We start from the raw sequence: 23,367 nt of genomic DNA, 5'->3' as shown, positions 1-23,367 counted from the left end.
TCCTGAAAGCTGTCATTCTCCATCCTTTGTGACAGAACTAGAAGGGAGGGGTCCGTGTCCCCAAGGGCTCCATCTGCAGAGCCTCCTGCCCCGCCCGCAGAGCACAGCGGCTGATTGCTCCAGGCAGAGAGGGGACCTGACTTCCCTGGAAGAGCTGGGGTGAGGGTGGGCAGCCCTAGGTCAGACCTGGGTCAGATCATGGCTCTGCCACTGTGTGACCTAGAGCAGTCACCTCATCTTCCCTCATCTGCAGAGTGAACACAATTGCATCTTTCTCCCAGGATTGTTATGAGAACCTAGTGGGTCCCTTAAAATCATAGTCTCATTTCTGTTCCCACAAGGTCAATCTCACCAGTATCTAAGCAAACTCAGACACATGTGCTCACACACACACACATACACACACACTCCCTCTCCAGGCATGTACTCAGGTACCCCCAGAACGATCTAGAATGCATCCCCCCCTTTGGAGCTCAAATTCTCCCCACCCTTCAGGAGCCCAGCTCTGATCGTCCTTCTCCAGGGTGTCTCCTCCAGACTAATGAGAGCATCGGCTTTTCTGGAGGATCCCACCCCCAGCCCATCTTGGAGTGGGTAACCCTTCCCCATGCTGTGCGCCCAAGGCTTACATGGGCCTCCAGGACCCATGGGTTACCTTATCCCCTCCTTAGTTGTTTATTTTTTTAAATGTTTTTAATTAAAAAAACTTTTTTTAACCCAATGCATTTTATTATATTTATAGTCCTGCAACGATCATCACAACCCAACTTTACAACATTCCTACCCCAAACCCCCAGCCCATCCTTCCCCCACAACCTGTCTTCCCTGGGAACCATAAGTTTTTCAAAGTCTTTGCGTCTGTTTATGGTCTGCAAGTAAGTTCATTTGTGTCCTTTTTTTAGATTCCACATGTCAGTGATAGCATCTGATGTTTGTGTCTCACTGTCTAATTTCACTTAGCGTGATCATTTCTAGGTCCATGCATGTTGCTGCAAATGCCATTATGTCCTTCCTTTTTATGGCTAAGTAATAGTCCACTGCGTAAATGTACCACATCTTCTTGATCCACTCCTCTGTGGATGGACATCTAGGTTGCTTCCATGTCTTGGCTATTGTATATAGCGCTGCAATGAACATTAGGGTACATGTATCTTTTCAAGTCATGGTTTTCTCTGGATAGATGCCCAGGAGTGTCATTAGTTATTTTTATATGTATAATTTATCCAGTCTTGCAAGAAATATGTAAAAATCCCCTACGAAGTACCAGCCCTGGGTCATGGGCATCCAACGTGAATGAGATTTGTTCCTCGCCCCTGGGAGGTCTTGGTGTAGAAAGAGAGACATCTGTTTCACCTTGACTTTAACCTACAATCAACAAGCAAAGATCACTCTAGAAGGGCCTTTCGGCGGTAGATCCTGGGCTGTAACAGGGAGATGCTCCCATAGCCCCTGGAGGCCTCTTCTTATTGGCACTGATTCCAGCAACTTCCCGGCTGGAGTCGCAGGGGGCTGGTGGAGGCACGGCCACCTCTTTCTCTCCCTGGGAGCATTGATCATGACTCACCTGCTGCTCTGGGGAATGATTACCTGTCAAGGTTCGTTTGAGCCCTTGGCCTCCCTGAGGCTCTGCCCCCTCCCACCCCACCCCCCATCAGGCCATCCCCATGGCAGCTGAGGAGCCGCTCCCCAGGGGGTTAGGGGAGAGAAATTACTTCTCCCCCACCTCCTTGTTTGATGTAGCCAGTGGTCACTGGGACATCTCAGTCCTGCCAGACCTGATAACGGAACTGTCACGGTCAGACCAGCCATGGAGTGTGAGCAGTGAGGATTCCGGGAAGTCGTGGAGATTGTCTGCCATGCGGGCCATCTCAAATTAGATTGGCTCTGTGAGTGATTTCAGACTCTGCAAATTGCATCTGGAGCTCTTCTTGCCCTGACCCTCAGCAGGCCTGTCACTGTGCTTCTCTCAGATATCCAGCTCCCACAGCTCTCTCCAAGACCATCACTATTAGAGAGAGCGGATCTGGGCTTGAATCCCCAGGTAGTAAGTGACAGGTTGCCACAGCCTGCAGGTTCATGATGGTGCAGGAAAATAGAGATAATAATTGTTTTAATTGGGTCCATTTCTGTTACAAGAAACACACATTCAAACTGGCTTAAATTTAAAGCTCAAAAAAAAACGGAATTTCTAGGCTCAGGTAACTGAGCAGTTCAAGGGAATTCAGGTACAGCTGGATCCAGGTGCTCAGATGAAGATGTCAGTCATCCATTACACCCCATTTCTTAGCTCTGCTTTGCTCTGAGTGAGCTTCACCTCCAGGTATCCTCTCTCCTCCTAGAGGCCCCCAGCAACTTCAGCAGAAAAAAGTACTTTGCTTATGCAACATTCCAACAGAGTCTCAAGGTGGAGTCTCATTGGTCAAGGCTGAATTATGGGTGCATCCCCGAAACAATTTCTATGGCCTGGTTCCCATGTTGGCCACAACTCTGCACATTTTCACGTGCTGCTCCTGTCACCCGGGGTGCCCTTCTCCTTCATCTTCTCATCTGCACCTTCTGGTCATCAAAACTGAGGTCAGCCCGCCTCCTCATGGACTCTTGCTCCACCCTGTTTCCCCAGTCGGCTTCAGGCTCCCTGGTCTGAGTCCCCATTGTCTTCTGTCTTGGTGTGTATCCCGTACTCATCATGGATTTGTGTGCAGATTTTCATTTCACTGTGAATGTGATGAAATTGAAGGTAGCAATTCTGTTGCTCACCATTGGCCCCTCAGCACTAGGCACAGGCTCAGGTACACAGTAGGTGCTCAGTAAATGTTTGCTGAAGGAGGGACTGGTGAGTTGAGGAGTGGGGAGGTTCTGGCATATGTTCAGAAAGCAGAGGATTAAAGCTTGAACTGGGCAGTGGCTGGGGGAGGGGGGCTGACACAAGACACATCCAGCAGGAATCATGAGGTCACCACGGCCACTCCCTCCCTCTGCGAGCCCAGGTCCTGCTCCACGAGTCTCAGAACTGCTGAGGTGGCCCCACCTGGTTCAGCCTTGAAATCTCAGTCACCCACCTGCATCCTCACTTGAGTGGTCAGAGAGATGTCAGCTTTAAAACTGGGCTACCGTTCCCTTTTGCATCCGGGAGGGGAAAACAGATCCGCTCTTCACAGTAAAGAGAGAGTTCTGGCAAGGACAGAACCTCTCCCAGGACGTGGAGGAGCCCACACTTTTGCTGAGCAGCCCTAGAGGGAGGGCAGCCAGAGCACTGCTTCCTCAGCCTTCTCCGCCACTTAGGGCTGTGTGATCTTAGGCCAGGCATTGCCCTCTCTGTGGCTCAGCTGCCGTGCACTGTGACAGCATCTTGATCTAATTACCTCTGCAAAGACTCTATTTCCAAATAAGTCTCATTCACAGGTATTGGGGTTAGGGTGTCATGCTGTCTTTGTGAGAGACACAATTAAAACCATAACACCACTTAACTGGATTTTTTTTTTTTTCTGGCTTCTCTGACAGCATAGGGAAGTTTCTGGGCCCGGGATTAAATCTGAGCTGCACCTGTGATCTACACCACAGCTGCAGCAACATCAAATCCTTAACCCATGCTCCCGAGTGGGGTTTGAACCCACACTTCTGCAGCAACCCAAGCAGGATTTTTGAGATAACCAGGAAATGAATGCGAGTGCACAACACGATTGTGGGCCATTGATAAGATGAAGAGCCTGGACTGGCTACTGTTCTGGGGTCCCTGCCAGGCTTGTGCCCTTGTGCTCTTTGATGTCCTGGTTCCTGCAGCGCCTGATAAAGTGGCCCCTGGTCACTCAGAAATGTATACACCCCTCTGGTGAGAGACGTGATGAATTGGCCATGTCTCCTGGGTCGCCTGCTGCCACATTTAATGCAGACTCCAAGCCTGGCCACTCAGTCACTGTCATGGGACATTCCAGAGCTAGCACCCAGGTCTTTCCCACTAATGAGGCTCTTCTCAGAGACTCAGCCCTCATTGCTGTCTTGTTTCTCTTTGCCCTTTCCTGTCATATCCAGGAAAACAGTGATGTTCAAGTTGTCTGTTAGCCAGAGGGACTGGGAAGCCTTGTTGAGGAGACGTTCTCTAGGGACTGTCTTTCTGAGGGAATATTAACCATGGTCATTGTGTGGCACCTTCCCCATTCACATGGCTGTGTGTATGCGACCTGCAGCAGCATTTTTTTTTTTTTTTGGTCTTTTTAAGGCTGCATCCGCAGCATATGTAGGTTCCCAAGCTAGGAGTCAAATTGGAGCTGTAGCCACAGGCCTACACCACAGCCACAGCAACGCAGGATCCAAGTCAAGTTTGCAAACTACACCACAGCTCATGGCAACACCAGATCCTTAACCTGCTGAGCAAGGCCAGAGATCGAACCTGTGTCCTCATGTGTGCTAGTCAGGTTCGTTTCCGCTGCACCATGACAGGAAATCCTGCAGCAGCTTCTTGACTCTCAGATTTAAGATGTGCATTGAATTCCTGGAGAAAGATGAAATCAAGTCAACCCATGAGATGAAAACTCTAGGCAATTTACACCATGAGATGAAAACTCTAGGCAATTTATCACCTGGCTAACTTAGTGCAATAAACTTTGAATAATAATGGAGTTTGTGCTCAAGATAGGAGACATCAAATATCCGCATATTTCCCAGCATCCTTTGCAGTTAGATTGTCACCATGTGACTAGTTCTGGCCAATGGACTGAGAGCAGAAGTGACATATTCATTTCTGATTTGAGGTAGTTAAGAACAGGTGGGCTGCCTCCACTCCTCTCTTCCTCTGCAGTGATGACCACGCCATCCCAGATAGGAGAGACAGACCTCATCTGCCTTGTCCATTTCTGGTCCCAGCACATAGAAAATAGGAGGCACGAAGAAGGTAGGCAATAAACACAAAGTGCCTGAGCAGATGAATGAATGCCCGAAATAATAAAGTTTCTACATAAATTTCCAATGTTTCTTCATTTAGCAACTGAAAGAAAAACTTTCTTCCAGGTGTGGCTTGAAAACATTTTCTGCCTTCTTCTGCCTTATCTGGTTCAAGTTCCATGAACCCTTTCCTAGAGAGTTCTGTTGTTCCAGCCCACACAATTCTGTTCTCCTGAGTTTGCTTTCTTAGGACAAAAGCCTTTCCTACACTGAAAGAGAATCTTCCCCACATGGGCTTTCACAAAAGCCAAGTTTTTAATTCTAATGAGGTTCACCTTAATATTTTCTTTTTATAGTTCATACTTTCCGTGTCAGGTCTAAGAACTCTTTGCCTAGCCTTAGAGCATGAAGATTTTTCTCCCGTATTTTCTTTTAAATGTTTCCTGGTTTATATTTATGTATATGATCCATTTTGAGTTCTGTATAAAATGCGTTGAAGTTAATTGTGTTGTTTATGAATTGTGCAACTGAGGCAGCTCCTTCCTCCATTGAATTCCTTTTGCACTTTTGTCAAAAATCAGTTGAGCACATTGGGTGGCTTTATTTGTGGGTTCGTTCTTCTGTTCCATTGATCTGTGTGTCTATCCCTCTACCAAAACCTCAACATCTCGATTAACGTAGATCTATAGTATTCCTTAACATCAGGAGGGATTCCTCCCATTTTCTTCCCTATCAAGATTGTTTTAGCTATTCTAGAGTCTGTGTTTTTCTAGATACATTTTAGAAAAGCTTATCTATGTTTACAAAAAACTTGCTGGGATTTTGATAAGAATTGTGTTAAACATGTATATCGATTTGGTGAGAGTTGATATCTTTACTATGTTGAGTATTCAAATCTATGAACACAGTCTGTTTCTCCATTCATTTATTTAGGCCTTAAAAATTTTTTTAGCAGTAATTTATAATTTTCAGCATACAGATTCTGAATATGCATTGTTAAGTGCATTGCTAAGTGTTTCATTTTCTCCAATACAGTGGTAAACAGTATTGTGTTTTTAATTGTGGTAGCTGTGTGTTTTGTTAGCTTATAGAAACATATTTGGGTTTTGTTCATTAATTTTGCATTCTCAGACCTTGCTGAACTCACTTATTTCTGGGAGGTATTTTATAGATTCCTTGGAATTTTCTGTATAGACAACTCGTCATCTGCAAATAAAGAGTTTTTTTTTTTTTTTTTTTTTTTTTTTGTCTTTGTGCCATTTCTTGGGCCGCTCCCGCGGCATATGGAGGTTCCCAGGCTAGGGGTCGAATGGGAGCCATAGCCGCCGGCCTACGCCAGAGCCACAGCAACGCGGGATCCGAGCCGCATCTGCAACCTACACCACAGCTCACGGCAATGCCGGATCGTTAACCCACTGAGCGAGGGCAGGGCCCGAACCCGCAACCTCATGGTTCCTAGTCGGATTCGTTAACCACTGCGCCACGACGGGAACTCTCAAATAGAGTTTTATTTCTTCTTTTCCAAACTGTATGCCTTTTATTTCTTTTCTTACCTTATCACAGTGGCTATAAATTCTAATGCCACATTAAATAAGAGCGGTAAGAGCAGATGCCCTTGCCTTGTTCCTAATCTTAGATCTTTTTTTTTTTTTTTTTTTTTTTGCTTTTTAAGGCCACACCTGCAGCATATGGAAGTTCCCAGGCCAGGGGTCATATCGGAGCTGCAGCTGCCAGCCTTTGCCAGAGCAATGCCAGATCTGAGCTGGATTTGCAACCTACACTGCAGCTCATGACAACACTGGATCCTTAACCCACTGAGCAAGGCCAGGGATTGAACCCGCATTCTCATGGATACTAGTCTGGTTTGTTACCACTGAGCCATGATGGGTACTTCTTATTTCTAATCCTGGGAAGAAAGCATTCAGCACTTTCTCATTAAGTAAGTTTAATGTAGGGTTCATGTAGAAAGAAGAGATTGCATAAAATTAATAATTGCTCTTCTTTGAGAATTTGGTAGAACTCTCCAGTGAAATCTCTTGGGCCTAAATACTTCTTTTTTGGGAATTTTTAAAATTATAAATTCAATTTGTTCGATGGCCATAGATTATCCAGATTATTTATTTCCTCTTGGTTTAGCTCTGGTTGTTTGGAGGAATTGATCCAATTCTTCTATTTTATGAGTACTAACTTATTTTTCTGGTGCCTCCATGGTTCCCACCAGTCTCTGCTGGGACTGACAAGGGGTCACAAGGGGTTTCCCAGGCTGGGCTTCTAGGGGTCTCTCAGTGGAGGAGGGATGTGGTAGGACCCCCCTACTGTGCTATGCACCCACCTGGTGTCTCTGGGTCAAGGAGGAGAGTCTCAGGCCCTTGGGAAAGAGGCTCGATATGCAATTTGGACTCACTGAGATGTTGAGAATGTCTAAGAATCCCTGATGTAAGAGAGGCAGCCACACTGATGCTCCACAATCAGTGCTGATCCACTTGTCTTTTCTCTCTCAGCAATAATCACTTGCTTCTAAATGGCTTTGTGGGATCAGCTCTTCTGACCCTCAAAGCAGGTCCCCAGAGTCCTTTCTGAACTTTAAGCCTGACCCTTACATTACGCCTGCTAAAGAACAGTGTAATGGCTGACAGCTTGGGCTCCAGAACCTGTGCAGCCAGGCTCAAATCCCATTTCTACCATTGAATGGCTGTGTGGCTGTTGACAATTTACCTAACCTCCCTGTGTCTCAGTTTCCACACCTGCTAATAGAGAAGATAGTGACCCTGCACCAAGGCTTCTTGTTAAGTGAGTTCAGGCAGGCAAGGTGCTTAGGATCATGTCTGGTGCACAGCAGATGCTCCCTAAATCTTAGGGGTAAGAAATGCTCTGATGGCCTCAGGAGCAGGTCAGACTCTTTGGCTTGGCTTCCATGATCCTTCGTCTTCTGGCTTCTGTAGAGTCTTCAACTTCCTATCTGTTAATTCATGAACTACACTTGATCCTGAGGCTGCCCTCTGCTTCCTGAAACACCTGGCCTCACTTGTCACCTCTGACTTGACTGGTTTCTCCTGCCTCCTTTTGAAGATTCAGCTCAGGAATCAGCCTCCCAGGAAGCCCTCCCAGCTCTTCCCCTCCTCTTATATGAGTTTTGTGTCCCTATTCTGTGCTCACAGAGCCCTTATTCATATCCCTGTTGTGGTGGTAAGACGAACTCACTCAGCATTATTTCTTGAACACCTACTATGTGCTGGACACTGTGCTGGGGCTGGACTTAGTGATGAAGACGTGTGTCATGGTTCTTATCTTTGGGGACTGTATGGTCTAGGAATAGGGATTTCCTGTTGGCTATTTTGAGCCAAACCTGGGATTATTTCCCAGCTCCCACCTCTCAGCTTAAGCTCTCAGCTTTTGTGACAATAATGCTGAGGCTTTAAGGGGTCTGATAGAAGGATCTGCTGCCCCACTTCTGAGCCCATCAGAGGATCCAGGGCGTGATGGATGGAGAAGGAGCTGTCCCTTTATCACTGATGAAGCTGTTGTGGATGATGGGGGTCCACAAGCCTGCAGATGGGTCCTAGGATTAGAGGTCAGTGATGCCCCACCATCCCATCATAGGCAACAGTGAACCCCCACAGGCTTCCCCAAGGTCAGGGTGTTGGGGAATGGGGCTATAAAACATTTGGCTGTGGGAGAGCCAGGCAACCAGGTTCCTAAAGAGAGTGAGGATGGTGGGGCCCAGTGATCTGGTTCTGCTCCTCCTCAATGCCACCCACACCCCTCCAGGTCCATGGGAAGGAGAGGCCCGCCTATCTGCAGGACATTCCTCCCCAAGAACACTAGAAATGGGAGGAAGCCTCCCCCCAGCTCTAAATAACAGAATCATAGCCTGGCCGCTTATCAAACATGGCTCTGTGCTCGGCAGGGCGGTCATCACATTACGGAGGAGGAAATGGGAAAACAGAGGCTTAGAAAAATCAACTCACTCTTCCAAAGCCCTGGGAGGTGGGAGCTGGGAAATAATCCCAGGTTTGGCCCACAGCCCTTGCTCTTCATGGCCGCCCACAGTGGACACTGATGCCCCAGCTCTGGACACTGATGCCCCCACCCCAGACTCTCAGGGCTCATTGGATACTGACCAGCTCTGCCATCAGAAAGTGCTTCTTCCTATCTGCTCCTGGAAGATTTTGCCAACTGGTCCTTGTTTTGCCCTCTGGAGCCGCTCAGTGAGTTTAATCTCCTCAGTAACTGCAGAATAAATTTAATAAACTCCATTAAAGTGTGTAATCTCATAGACAGGGTGCAGCATTTCTGTGCTTTGGGCTCTTTTTTTTCCCTCCATAATAACTAGCACCATGGAAATTGCAGGGATTAGAGACTTGACTGGAGACAGGGGCAGGTTGTGTCACCAAGAAAGTACAAATGAACCCAAACTCCTGCACAAAAAGGCGGGCTGAGATTTGCATTCAATTAGAAGGGAGTTCCAGGGCCACTAACTCCATGGGGACCAACAGTGACCTTCTAGGGTTTGTTTAGGAAATGGGAAGGTGGCAGGGGAGGGGAGATGGGGTGGTGATTTGGTGGCAGCTCCTCTTGAAGAAAATGATTTGTTTAATGTTTGAAAGGAACATCGGAGATCTAGGCTAAGCCCACTTTCCAGGTGGGGCAAGAGTCCTCTACAATAGCCACCCCTACCCCTACCTTCTGCCTCCAGGGAGGAGGGGACCTGCCCCAGCACATGCAGCTGGTCGCTGGGAGACCTAGGACTAGAACACGAGACTCTGACATCCTGTCCAGCGACTTTCCTAACACACCAGTGAATCCTGGTTCCCCTCAAACTTGGTCATCGGGTGATCAAGAAATATCCATGTTGGCCAAAGAAGAACATTTCCTCAGTCGAGTCCTGTTGTTAAACATCTGCCCTGTGCCATGCGCTGGGTCAGGGGTTTTCTCATGTAATCCTCTCAATAGTCCTATAGGATACCAATCACCATCATTTTACAGATGGGAAAACTGAGGCTCAGAGTGAGCAAAAATACTCATTGAAGGCCACCCTGTTGGTCAGTGATAGGGCTGAAAATCAAACCCAGCAATCTTTGACTCCACCATCAACATTTTATGTAGATGGGGAATTTCTCATCCTGGTTGGACCAACAAGTTCATCTCACAAAACAGCACCATTGGTTGGTTGTATCTGCTTGGTATGCTGCCTTGGAAAGGAATTTGGGGCTGAGTCCAGGGTCAGAAAGAAAGATTGCTGGGATGGATTAGTGATGTCTGCCACGGGAGTACAGAAGTAGAACTTGAGTGCTTGCATTTGCACTTTGAGCTGAAATCTTGCACATGCCAAACCCATGGGGTCACATGTCAGGTGGAACAGGGTACCTGTTCTTCCCTATGAAGGCTGTGCAGTCTTTTTCTCTCTCAGGCTCTGAGTCCTCTAGTTCTCTGCTCTGCTCCAAGGAGACACTGCCTTGCCACTTCCTGGGGTTGGCACAGGGCTGAAAGAGATAAGGAGTGGCAAAGCACTTTATATGTAGGTGAAAACAATGGAGGAGGCTCATTTGAAGACAATTTCCCTCTCTTTAGACAAATGGAAGACAGAGCATAATGAAACATAGGGAGAGGAGGGTTTGTTTTCATTATTATTCAGACTAGAAATTGGCCACAACTCCATCCATAAACGGAAGACTTCTGCCAGGGGCCGTGAAATCTAGACCTACACAAATGAAGAAACTAATAACATGTACAAACTTCCTCTAGTCAATTTCCTTAGAGTTCAATAACCCAGACATGAATGATTTATCCCCAAACCCTTCGCGTGAAGTTCTGAGACCCAGAGACGTGGCACTCACCCCAAGGGGAATCATACCTCCTGGGGGGCAAGGAAGCTGGGGTATGTATCCTCTAACGTCTTGCCCTTCCAGGCTGAAGGCTGCTCCAAGCTCATGAAGCCCCTGCCATGCTCATCAGCAGGCTCTTCAGGGGTGAGAACCAAGGGGATGTGGATGAGGCTCTTGCCATGTCTGCACAGAGTGGGATGATGGAGGGGGAGGGGCCTCTCCCTCCTTCCCAGTCCAGACCCACCTCTCCCATCACCGTCCTAGCCATTCATGCCCCACAGTGGAGGAGGCATTGCTAATCAGGTTCATTATCAGGTCTGAGTTGCTGAGTGGCCACGGTGGCTGGTGTCAGGATCATGCACCCCTCCCCCCCCACCTCTCTTCCACTTCCTGTCCCTGCTTGTAATGCATCGTGATCAGAAAAGGGACGTGGTCTAGGCAGGAGAGGGTCCCTCGATTCAAGATGCAGGGCAGAGGGCAACACACTTAGGAGACACTGGCCTCTTTGGGGGATGTGGCCAAACATGGTGGCACTGTCAATGATGTCTCCTCAGTGGCCCTGGCATGGGGAAGACTTGGTGGGTTTTGAGGCTCTGGATACCTTCAAAGGGGCTGCTAAGTGACACAAGCCCCCAAACATGGAGAAGCAGCACTCAGAGCTCATGACCTTGGCAGGTGGGCAGCCACCCCTTCGCTCCCCATCTCCTGGCTGCACAGCTGCCTTGGCTGGAGGCACTGGGGGTCCTCAGGATGAAGTGAGCCTGCGTGTGCCCCTCCCTGGGCTGGGCACGCCCTGCTACCGACCACCCCCTCGTTTCCTCTACCCTCGAAGGTGGGGGCTCTGGGACGTGGGGACAAACCTGGAGACGCCGAGGGGAGGAAACTCTCCCTCTGCTTTTCTTCCTTTTCCTTCTGTTTCAGCCACCTTGTCCTCATCCACACATCAGGCCAGCACTCCAGGCTCATCATTTCAAAGGCCTTTTAACTTTTCTAGGTCAGAATTTTATTTCTTTTGGCCAAAGGCCACTTCAAAATTTTCAGAGTGAAGAGTAGGCACAGCGCGATGGTTAGACTAAGTTGCAGGCTCAGGTTGGAGCATGTGGGGCTGATTTAGTGGCTCCGTCTGGACTGACTTCCACTCCTCTTCCCGAGCTCTCCCTGCCCCACTGCCCCGCGGGCTGACACCTTGCATCAGGTACCATCACTGCTGAGGGCCTCGCCCCAACACCTGCCCAGGGGAAGACCAGTACCGGAGGTGGGTGGTTGGGTTTGAGGCCTGCCACCCGTTTTGTCCCCAGTGTGGCCATGTGTGCTCTGACCCAGGGTCCAGACCCCTCCAGGCCTCAGCATCCCCATCCAGGACATGGGGGAGTAACCCATCCCATGTGGCTGTGGTGAGGGCTCACCACAACCCTAACCCTAACCAATGAGGCGATGGAGATGGAATCTGTGTGTCTGGCACAGGTCAGCTTCCAGGGACCTTGAACTCAGAGGTTCTAGAACTTTCCATGAAACTCCAATCTCCTGGTGATGGAAAGTTAGGAAACAAACATGGCAGGATTTTGTCTGTCACTGAACCATGAATGAACCTGGACCCTGAGGTGAGGTTAGGGACTATAACGTGAGAAAGTAGAGCTGTGGCTTTGGCCTTGACTGATGGGGCTTCTGGGGGCTTGCAGGGGACATGCGTCCATGGCCAGATAGAAGTCTGGCATGGGAGTTCCCGTCGTGGCGCAGTGGTTAACGAATCCGACTAGGAACCATGAGGTTGCGGGTTCGATCCCTGCCCTTGCTCAGTGGGTTAACGATCCGGTGTTGCCGTGAGCTGTGGTGTAGGTTGCAGACGCGGCTCGGATCCTGCGTTGCTGTGGCTCTGGCGTAGGCTGGTGGCTACAGGTCCGATTGGACCCCTAGCCTGGGAACCTCCATATGCCGCGAGAGTGGCCCAAGAAATGGCAAAAAGACAAAAAAAAAAAAAAAAAAAAAAGAAGTCTGGCATGGACAGAGGGGGCTGGAGACTCGCGATGAGGCACTGCTGGTGGCTGAGTCACAAACACAAATGCTTCTAGGCTTCCGGATTTCTTCCTGGGGCTGCAGGTGAAGCTGAGGCCCAAGGCCAGGAGCTGAGTCCCATGGGGGAGCCAGTGTGAGCGAGTCAGCAGGACCTCCCCACCCAGGACTCCTCAGAGGATACGCTGGTCTGTGTCCTTTGCCTAGGGTTGGGGTCCAAGGGCAGGGATGGGGGTGGGGTGGGAGCCAAGGGCAGAGACCAGGCAATCATTCCCCTTCTGAGTCTCGCCTGACACCCCGTAGAAGGGCGGCGGTGGTTCAGGCCACAGGGCTGCGTGAGGATGGCAGGGGGCAGTTCAAGGGGAGGGCAGCCGAGGTTGGCACCACCTGAGAGGGCCTGGGAGGAGGTGGGGAAGGGGTGAACTAACTGGGACAGGGGTTCCCGGAGGTTGGATTGTGGCAGACTCACCAGGGATGTGGTTAAACACAGATTCCCTGGCCCCGGCTCATCCCAGAGGTTCCGGTGTCTGGGTCTGGGGAGGGTCCTGGGAATCAGCATTACAAGCCCCTCCCCGTTCAGAAGGACCATGGTTTGGGGGCCTTGAGGTGTCTTCCTGGGCCTCAGGCTGGAATCAGAGGACAGAATGGGTCAGGGGTTTGGCAGGTGACAGATGAAAGTGGGGAGGGCAGGGGTGACCCAGGGCAAATCACTGTCCCTCTGAACCTTGGTTTCCTGATTGAGAAATCAGAGGCGATGCTGACTCTCTCTTGGGTGGCAGGGCTGAGGGTGGTGTGGAATCTGTGCTCAATAAACGTCCTGCTCTCCCGTTCTCTATAAAGCCCTCCCTGTCCCCTGAGCACAAGTCCCTGCCCTGAGGTCAGCCGTGGGGACAACATGGCCACTGCTTAGCTCTGGCTCCCTCTGAGGCCCTCCAGGGTGGGACTAAGTAGGGTCAGGTGCCAGCCAGCCCTCCCCAGGTGGTGTTCTCGAAAATAAACCCGTTTCCTGGTGACCCAAATGAAAAACATATTGCTTGGAAAGTGCTGTTCAGACTGAATCACCCGAACCTTTTATCATCAGAGCCGGCGTCTCATGGCGGACATCTGGCGAAGGTGTCAATTGTCATAATTAATTAGACCTTCCCCAGATTCCTGGCACCACAGTCTGTCAGCAGGAGCCACCTGCCTTGTCTGCAAGGATGGGGGATGGGGTAGGATTAACCCTGTGCCTGGGTGCACCCCCCACCTGAGGGAGCTCAGGGCGCCCCGTGGCTCCCGGCAGCCCCAGGGGGGCAGCTCCACGCAGAGGAGGCTGAGCTCAACCCACACCCCTCGCTGATAACATCCGAGACCTCAGAACAGGCGGTGACTGGGAAGCACTTGTGAGTTCAGACAATAATAACCAGAGTGTAACAGTAAGAGTGAGCACGCTCTTACTGCTGTCGTGTGCTGAACGAACACCTACTGTGTGCCAAACACCTACTGTGTGCTGGGCTGAGGAGATCCTTTATTGACAAAGGTGGCCACACAATATATCATCCCCATGGGCACTTCCCAGAGTGAAGGGGACTCTCAAACAGGGTGGCTCCTCTACTTCAGGTCCCAGTGGGATGTCACCTCCCCTGATCCCCTGTGGTCCACTGTCTGAAGTCAAGACCCCACTTTCAGTCTCAAACCCCTGCACCTCCACACTGTTCTGCGTCCCCATGCTGTTCATTGGTCCCTTGTCCTGTCATCACACCCTTGTCACCACCTGGTATGGTCAGTTGGTGGTGTTTCTGTCACCTCTCCCCATGACCACATGGGCTGGGTCTCTTCTGCCCACTGCTGCACCCCGATGTCTGGAATAGCGCAGCCCATGGTAGCTGCTCATCAAATAATGGAGGGGTGGGAGGCCAGTTGTAGGAATCAATGAAAAATTGTGAAATAGGAGATTCTATTGTGGCTCATGGGTTAAGATCCTGACCTAGAGTCCCTGAGGATGTGGGTTGGATCCCTGACCTCACTCAGTGCGTTAAGGTCATTGCTGCAAGATGAGCTGTAGGTCACAGATGTGTCTGGGATCTGCTGTGGCTGTGGCGTAGGCCAGCAGGTGCAGCTCCAATTTGACCCTTAGCCTGGGAACCTCCATATGCTGCAGGTGCGGCTCTAAAAAGAAAAAGAAAACAAAAGTGGATAAAGGAACTTGGCTGTGAGTTCACGTCTCCTCGCTACAGACTTTGCCAGGAGACAGCTCTCCTGCGGAAATCTACAATCTTGGTCGCTTTGCAGACCTCAGAGAGATGGTGCTGTTGGGGCCTGGGGACCTGAGACTCAGTCCAAGGAGTCCCCTGCTGCGTCAGAGAGAGTCTGCAGAGCACACGATTGTCTTCACGAAGGGACACCCTGGCCTCAACAATGAGGACATCGTGCCAACTGGCTGAGAAGCAGTAAAAAGCAAATACTTTAGATGCTAGACACACTAGATTCAGGGGTCTGCCTCCTTAGGGTTAAGGCTGCTAGTCTGGAGTGGAAACCAGAACAAGAGAAGGTTCCGTACCACCTCAGCCTGCAGCACAATGGCGCTGCCCTGCGGGACTGTGACCCAGCAGATCTAACAGCCGAGAGGGGACAGTATGGAGCCCGTGGGCAGCACGGGCAGGGGACGAGCACAGGCTGGTGGGATTTTGGAGCCCTCTGTCCTCTTCTGCAGAAGACCACACCCCTTTTGAGAAATGGCTCCTGACTTGCTACAGAGCCTTCCTAGAAGCTAAACGTTTAATCAGGGGACATTCAAAGGCCACAAAGCCTGAGCTTCCAAACACGACCTTGGTGTTTTCTAGCCATAACGTTGGGAGTGCATATTCTATCAAACGGAAGAGGTGTGTAAGATGAGCGGGTCTGCAAGGTGCAAGCGAGCTGCATGGGCAGGCGGTTCAGACCCCTTCAAAACCAACTCCTGCTGCATCACTGCCTTCTCTCAGTCCCCACAGATGGCCTCCTGGGGTGTTTCTTATGATCAGCAGATTGAAGAAGAAAGGACTTGAACCTGGTTTATGGATGTGTCTGTATAGGATGCTGGCAAGTAGACAGTTGTTCCCCCCCGGCCCCAGGTAAGGGTGAACCCGAAGGACAGTGGTGGACAGAAATCCTCCTGGGGGCAGAATTTGAAGTAGCACATTTGCAAGTCCACCATGTCTAGAGTGAGAGAGAGTCATAGATTCACACGCATGGCCAATGGGGTGGCCGATGGTCAGGGACTTGGAAAGAGCAGGATTGAAGACCAGCAATGAGAAAGTCTGGGGGGGAGGGGTGTGGCTAGGGTCTCAGGGGGTTACTGTCAGTGAGGATGTTTGTGTCCCAGGTGAATGCTCACCAAAGGGGGTCCACGGTGGAGATCCTACATCATCAGGTGGAAACAACACTTGCCACATAGCCTCTTTCCCCACACCCACTCCAGTGCGTTCTCCACGGGCATGTGAGATGAGTGGCCATGGTGGCAGAGTTGGAGGCTAAGAAGGGCTCATCAGCCAGGCTGTCCCTCCTTAAGGCAACCTGGCTAAGGCTACTGGTAAGAGCCTGATCCACCAACAACAGAGACCAACCTGGAGGCGCCAACATGGCAGCGCTTGACCATGGGACCTGCCAGCCCCCTGGTGGCAGGCTGATTACAGTGGACCTCTCCGTCATGGAGGGGGCAGAGATTCATCTTCACTGGGATGAGGATGAATGTTCTGGATGTGGATTTGCCTTTCCCGCCCATCATCCCTCTTCCAGCATCATCACCCAGGCACTCCGGAGTGCCTTATCCAGCATCACGGCATCCCTCGCAGCAGCACGGCTCCTGATCAGGGATTTCCTGTCCCAGCGAGGGAAGCACAGCCATTGGCTCGTGTCCAGGGCCTTAAAAGATCTCACCACATACTCGGAAGCGGCTGGTCTAATTGAAGAGTGGAATGACTACTGAAGTCTCAGATGTGGAGCCATCAGGAGGCAATGCCTTGGAATGATGGGGCTTTCAGTAAATTTTAAATCCAAGATCATTGTATGCTGCTCTCTCCCTCAAAGCGAGGACCCCTGGGTTCAGGAGACAAGGGGTGGAAGTGGGAGTGGCTCAAAGGCTGCTCCCATCCTGGCAAATCTGTACTCTGCTGGCTTGGAGGGCTTAGTTCCTAAGGGAGTGAGCCTCCCCCCGACCCAGGGGACACAACAATGGTTCCACTCAATTGCAAGATAAGATTGCACCTGGACATTTTGTTTGTTTGTTTGTCTTTGGTTTTTTAAGGGCCGCACCTGTGGCACATGGAAGTTCCCAGGGTAGGGGTTGAATCAGAACTGCAGCTGCCAGCCTTTGCGACACCCACAGCAATGCCAGATCTGAGCTGCACCTGAGACTTACACTGCAGCACATGACAACGCAGAATCCCTGACCCATAGATCGAGGCCAGGGAGCGAACCCACATCCTCTTGGATGCTAGTTGGGTTTGTTACTGCTGAGCCACAGTGAGAACTCCTGGACATTTTGGACTTATGCTGTCGAGCCAACAGCCAAGAAAGAGGCTAATGGGTCTTCTGGAATGATTGATCTTGATTGCTAAGGAGAAACTGGGTTCCTGATACATATGCCAGAAGTGGGGCGCTCTGGATCCGGAGATTCTGCAAGGTGCCCCCTAGGGCCTCCATGTCCCATAGTGAAGGTGAGTGGGAAACTACAGCAACCCCCCTCCCCCAGTAAGGCCAGGATGATTGAGGGATCAGACTCTTCACTAATGAAGCTTTGGTCATTCCACTGGGTAAAGAGCCCTGACTCTCTGAGCATTTGGCTGGGAGGAGGGTGGGCCTTGAGTGGATGGATATAACATGAATGAAGAGGGAAGCCATAGCTACCAATTATGGCCGCATGACCAGTTGGGAAAATGAGGATTGTAGTGGCTTTGCATATTTTCAGTTTGCTTACTATGTGTCTGTGTTTACTTATGGACACTAGCCACTTTCTTCTCTCTCTCTCTTTTTTTTTTTTTTTTTTTTTTTTTTTTACTTTATATCCAATGGGTTGCAAATTAACTCGACAACTCAGTCTTTGGTAACAGAACAGTCAGTGGAGGGTGTCTGAATCAGAGGAGTAAGTTGTAGCTAGCTGTGGATGTGATGTGTCTGGGGACTGTGGGTGACTTCATTTTAGAGAAAAATCTTTCACTTGTAGGATGCGGAGTTGCCTGTTGTTGGGTGAAGAAATAGGCAGTTCTTTTGCGGTTGAGTGGGAATTCAAAGAGATGTACACTTGTGCTTATGGAAGATGGGTAGCTGAAGATGTGGACCATACCATTTACAGAGTTATTGCACCTCAGCTCCAGTTCACTGATTTGTGGGACTGGAAATAGCTGTCATTGAAGAAGTTCCCTTTTCCAGTAGGCGTGATGTTAAACTTCGTCAGTAGGGGGCAGTGGAGAGACATCTATCCCAGTTCTGGTGCACACCCTGGCTCACCAGGCTGTTGCAATGGCAGTGGCCTCCCTGGCCACCAGGTCCTACAGGGCACAGCAGGGTTTTAGCAGCAGGCAGTCCCATGACACATGAAGCTTCTCCAGAACGCACTCGCTGCGCACAAGCTTCCCCAGGACCCCACTTGTGCAGCGCAGGTGGCTTCCCTGGGGCCCGAACCTATAGGGCCTAGGAGCACGCAACCACCAGAGGTTTCTCCCAGCAACTTCTGAAGGTGACTTCCTGGCAGGTACATCCAGGGTGTCACCTCCCTGGAAAGAGTTTTCCTTGGCATCAGGGGGATTTCTGGTAAGTTCCGGAGGGCAAATTCCAGCAAGTTCTACCTGTGTGGCGTAACAGGGACGTCCCTGCTACTCAGGGAGCCACACCTCTGCCCTCTTTGTCAGGGTCTGGACCTCTGCTCTGGGGTCTTTTTCTTGGGCACCCTCTCTCAGCCCTAGAGGTCATGGCTGCCCCTTGCACTTGCATGTCTGGATTCCCTGGCATTCGTTTCACTTCTCACTAGCTAACCCCTTGTTACTCTGATCCACTGTTGCAATTACAATTCGTTGTGTTAAACTTTCCCTGTTCACATTCCTGTGTGGTTTCTGCCTCCTGGAGGGTCTCTCCTTGATGTCCATGGGCTGGCGAACAGGCAGAGCACCCTGTAGGGTGGCCAGAGGGCAGAAATGCTTGGGGACTTTGAAAGCCAGAGCCCGGTGTTCAACCCCCCACAGAGCTGGGAGGGCGGAGGAGGAAAGATGCAGCCAGAATGGGGCTTCACCAGCTTCATCATCAAACAGCTGCGTGACCTTGGACTTGTCACTGCCTCCCGGGGCCTCTTCTTCCAGGTAAAGAGCAGCAGCTCCAGCGCCAGGGCTGCTTTGAAGATGCAAGGAGGGGAGGGAAGGGAGGTGGGGTGGCTTTGAACCAGTGCTCAGGGCTCCGGGAGGGGAAGGGCTAACTTTGACGCCCCCCAGAGCGCACACCGCCCCTCTGCTTGCAGCCCTCCCCCTGGGCTGGGCTAAATTACGGGGCTCTGCTGGCTGGGCAGGCCCAGGAATCCTGAGACTTGGGCTGTGAGCTCCTCCGAGTCAGCAGTCTCAGCAGCACCAGGCGTGGCAAGGTGGACCTGGGAGGTAGTACGGACCCAGGGCCTGGAGTTGGGTCTGCCCACTGCCAGGGTCAGGGTGGGGTGCAATTCCTCTGTAAGACATGGTTTCCCTGAGACTTCTCGCTTTGTCCTCTGTCACAGATCTGTTTTTTTTTTTTTTTTTTTTTTTGTCTTTTTAGGGCTGCACTTGCGGCGTGTGGATGTTGCCAGGCTAGGGGTCTACACCACAGCCACAGCAACTCAGATCTGAGTCTGATCTCTGACCTACACCAGAGCTCATGGCAACGCCAGATCCCTGACCCAGTGATTGAGGCCAAGGACTGAGACCACTTTCTCAGGAATACTACTAGTCGGTTTCATTATTGCTGCGCCACCACGGGAACTCCTGCCACAGATCTTTACTGTTACGTGACTGTGACGGGCACCTGCTGGGGGCAGGGTATTGTGAAGAGTGACACAGACATGGCCACGGACGTCCTGGAGGGCAGAGACGAGCAGGAGGGGCAGACATGGATAAATAACCATCCACAGCATAGAAATGCCCACAGAGACTGTGCGGTGGTGGCGGAGGGGGCTGCAATGGGGGGGACCTTGGATGAACCCCTTCTCTCACCACACCTCAGTCTCCTCACCTGTAAAATGGGGCCAGTCATGCGTCCACCCCAAGCGGAGGGGGGAGGGGGGGAGGGGGTGGGGGTGAAATGCGGTCTCCCCTTTAAGGTGCTCAGCAGGTCCCCAGCACTGGTTATTATTATGATTATTTTAAGTTTCTTCACCAGAAGATTCCTTGCTGGGAATGAATCATCATTAATTTGCTGTGTGCCCTGGGCAAGCTGCCCTCCTTGCTGTCCTCAGCTTCCCCATCTGAACGCAGAGGGTAGGGGGCTCCCCGCTCAAAGGAGGGGTCAGGCTCCAAGTCAATGGCAGGGCCCGGGGCCCCTCCCCCAGCCCAGGGCTCCCAGAGGAGGATGAGGTCACAGCTGCCACTGGCCAGAGGTCGCTGAGCTGAGCAGCAGGGCTGGGTGGGGAGCATGGCTGTCTTCTCTGGAAAACTCTCGTTATTCAAAGGGGGAAACCACTCAGAGGCTACGTCCCCCCTTGTCCCTCTGGCCACTCTGCAGTCTGCCTCTTCTCAACCCACTGCCCAGGCTCTGGCTGTGCAGTTGGGCCCTCCGCCTGGCCTCAGGGACTAAAGGCTCCGGCTGGTGGGAGAGGCCTTTGGACCATCTGGATGGTCCTCCATTTTACAGATAAGAAAACTGAGGCCCAGGGTCTGGCTCTGCTCACCATGCTGTCCTAGCCCCTTGCGCAAAGGATGGCACACAGTAGGTGCTTAATAAAGATCTGTAGGATGGGTTGGTGAATTAATGCCTTCGGAGGAGACCTGTCTGCTGCTGAGAGATGGAGCTGGGCCTGGAACTGGGGCTCTGCCCTCCCACCCTTTGGGCGTCACTGATACTCTGAGCTGGGCACCGCACACGACAGTTTGCAAATCCTTTGGGTTCATCATGTCATCACTGAACCCATTTTACAGATGAAGAAAGGGAGGCTCCCAGAGGGGAAGGGAGTGACCCCACCAGGGCTGGGGAGGAGCCTCCGAGAGGGGCAGCCTCAAGTCCAGGGTGATCTCTGGGCCAGTTGCCACCTGACCCGCCCCACCAGGCTGGGAGGGGCGCGGGAAGTTCCTCAGGAGGCCCTGCTGCTTTCCAGGCTGCTGCACGAAGGCTGACTCTGGTTCCGGCAGGAGGCCTCTGTTAATCCCCAGCTCCAGCTTTTCCTCCTCACTGCCCACGCTGTGCTGCCTGCCCTGGGTGTGCGTGTGTGTGTGTGTGTGTGTGTGTGTGTGTGTGTGTGTGTGTGTGTCTGTCTGTCTGTCTGTCTGTCTAGGTAGAGAGAGAGAGATGCAGCAGCAGGCATCTGGCCTCGTGACCTGCCAAACTGGAGGGAAACCATTCTGGGAGGTGTATGTGTGTGGCAGGAGGGGGCACTTAGCAGGGGTCCGAGCCCAGAGACACATTCCTTGGGACAGGATTGAGTCCCTTGGGTCTCCTGTCAGTGCAGAGTCACTGAAGTGAGGCAATGGGAAGAACTCAGAGAGAGAACAAGAACACACACACACACACACACACACACACCCACCCACACCCACACACACCCACACGCAGGATCATAGCAGCAAAAGCTGCAGGGAGCTCAGACTTCTGCCTCCTCCAGGAAGCCTCCCCTGACTTTGCCTTGGGCTGGGCTCCTGGAGTCTTCATCCACCCCTCCCTTCTGACGCTGTCTGCTCTCTCATCTGGAGTTCCCAGCCACCAGCTGGCAGGGTCTGGGTCTGCTCCCCCACCTGGAGGGGAGGCAGGGGGGCATGGCCGCCTCTCTCATGGTGGATGGGACTTTGACTGAGCCCCAGAGAGGGGGTTGTCTGTTCACAGAGCCGAAGGCGGAGGCTCAGAGAGTCTGAGTGACTGGTCCACAGTCACATGATGCCAAGAGCAGGATCAGGATTCAACCCGGGTTGTGCTGACCCTGAGATCTGGGCTCCGACCTATTCATAGTAGCATTCACTGAACCAAATCCTAATTAATCACGTTCAAAAGGCCTTCCTCTCAGGGTGGCTGGGAGGGGTCCATCCAGAAACAGGGGGGCTTCTTATAGCCCCAGCATATCAACCCTGTCCTCAATGCCAGCAAACTCCTGACAGGGATAGAGTAGGATAGTTACACAGGTGGTTGTAGAAGTGCCAGTAGGGGCCATGGATAGAGAGGGAAGCCTAGGGAATTTCCCATGCTCAGTTAATGATTGCTCAAGAAAGCCCACAGAACATCATGGAAGGAAGCAGGCTTGCTTAACTATAAAACCGTAAATAAAAGCATGAGATGTGTCTCCGGTTATTAAGTGAAAGATAAAGTGAGCCCAGCATTCAAGCTCAGCAAGTTAATGATCCTTAGGAGCAAGGACAGGAATTTAAGGAAAAGATGACATTCCATCTTTTGGAATGTCATTATATGGAAACCTGTGCTAATTTGACACATTTAGGCATCTGTTCTCACCCTTCTGCTGATCTGAATAAGCACCAGGACGGTCCAGGTTTGACCCCTTTGGGTCAAATACTTTCACACAGGAGATAAAGGAGGAGCCAATGATGTCAGCCTGATGTCTACTCGTAGAACAAGGAAGAAAGCTGTCTTTTTGACTCCCCACTTGCCTTGGATTATAAAACGGTAGTCCACCAAATCCTTGGGGCAGAGCCTCCTCGCCTGCCCGCTTGCATCTCTCACAAGCATCCTGTCTTAATCTATTTCTTGCCTATAACTTTGTATCTCACTGAATTCCCTCTGCTCTGAGACACAAAGAACCTGAGGCTCCCTAAGTCCAGGTACCAGGTGAATGATTCTAATGAAAAAACCATGAGTTCAAGTCCCAGTCTGGGTTTTGGCTGGGTTCAAGTGAGAGGTGTTTCGGTTTCACTCCTACTCATCCTTAGAGCCCAGCTAGCATGCCCACTGCATCGCTCCAGGCCCAGGGCCTGGCCTCAGCCTGGCACACAGTGGGCACAGGAGGGGTTTGTCACTCCTTCATTCCAACGTCTGCACTGAGAACCCACTGTATTCAGGTCACGTTCTAAGGGCTGCAGCATCGAGCCGGTCAGATAAAGCCCCTCCCCCTAGAGAATTCTATTAAACAAACTCACAAATTAGTGTGTAATTATAACTCATGTTAAGTGCTCTGAAGGAGAGGAAATGGATTTGAGAGTGAATCTTAGGAGGGAGAAACTAATTTAGAATGGGAGGCAGTGAGCAGAGAAGGTTCTCTGAGCAGGGAGGTTTAAACAGAAAAACCTGAAGCCAAGAGGAATCCACTCAGCCAGGAAAGGGGTTCAGAAGCTAGATCACCCCCATCCTCGTGGCTGTGAAGGGCGGGGACCTGCTCTCTGAGCAGAACGGAGCACTGAGGGGGTTCCAGCCAGGAAACGATGGGGCCATATCCATGTTTTGAGAGATGACTCTGCGATGGATGGGGAATGGACGGGGCAGGTGCGGAAGTGGGGAGACCAGTGGGGAGACCGTGGGAGTCACACAA

This window comes from Sus scrofa, chromosome 6 (genome assembly GCF_054392235.1).
Source record: "Sus scrofa isolate SSC_HxYL_T2T_F1_AM1 chromosome 6, Sscrofa_HxYL_maternal_Yorkshire_Landrace_v2.0, whole genome shotgun sequence".
In the NCBI taxonomy this organism is placed as follows: domain Eukaryota; kingdom Metazoa; phylum Chordata; class Mammalia; order Artiodactyla; family Suidae; genus Sus; species Sus scrofa.
This window is presented reverse-complemented; position numbering follows the sequence as displayed.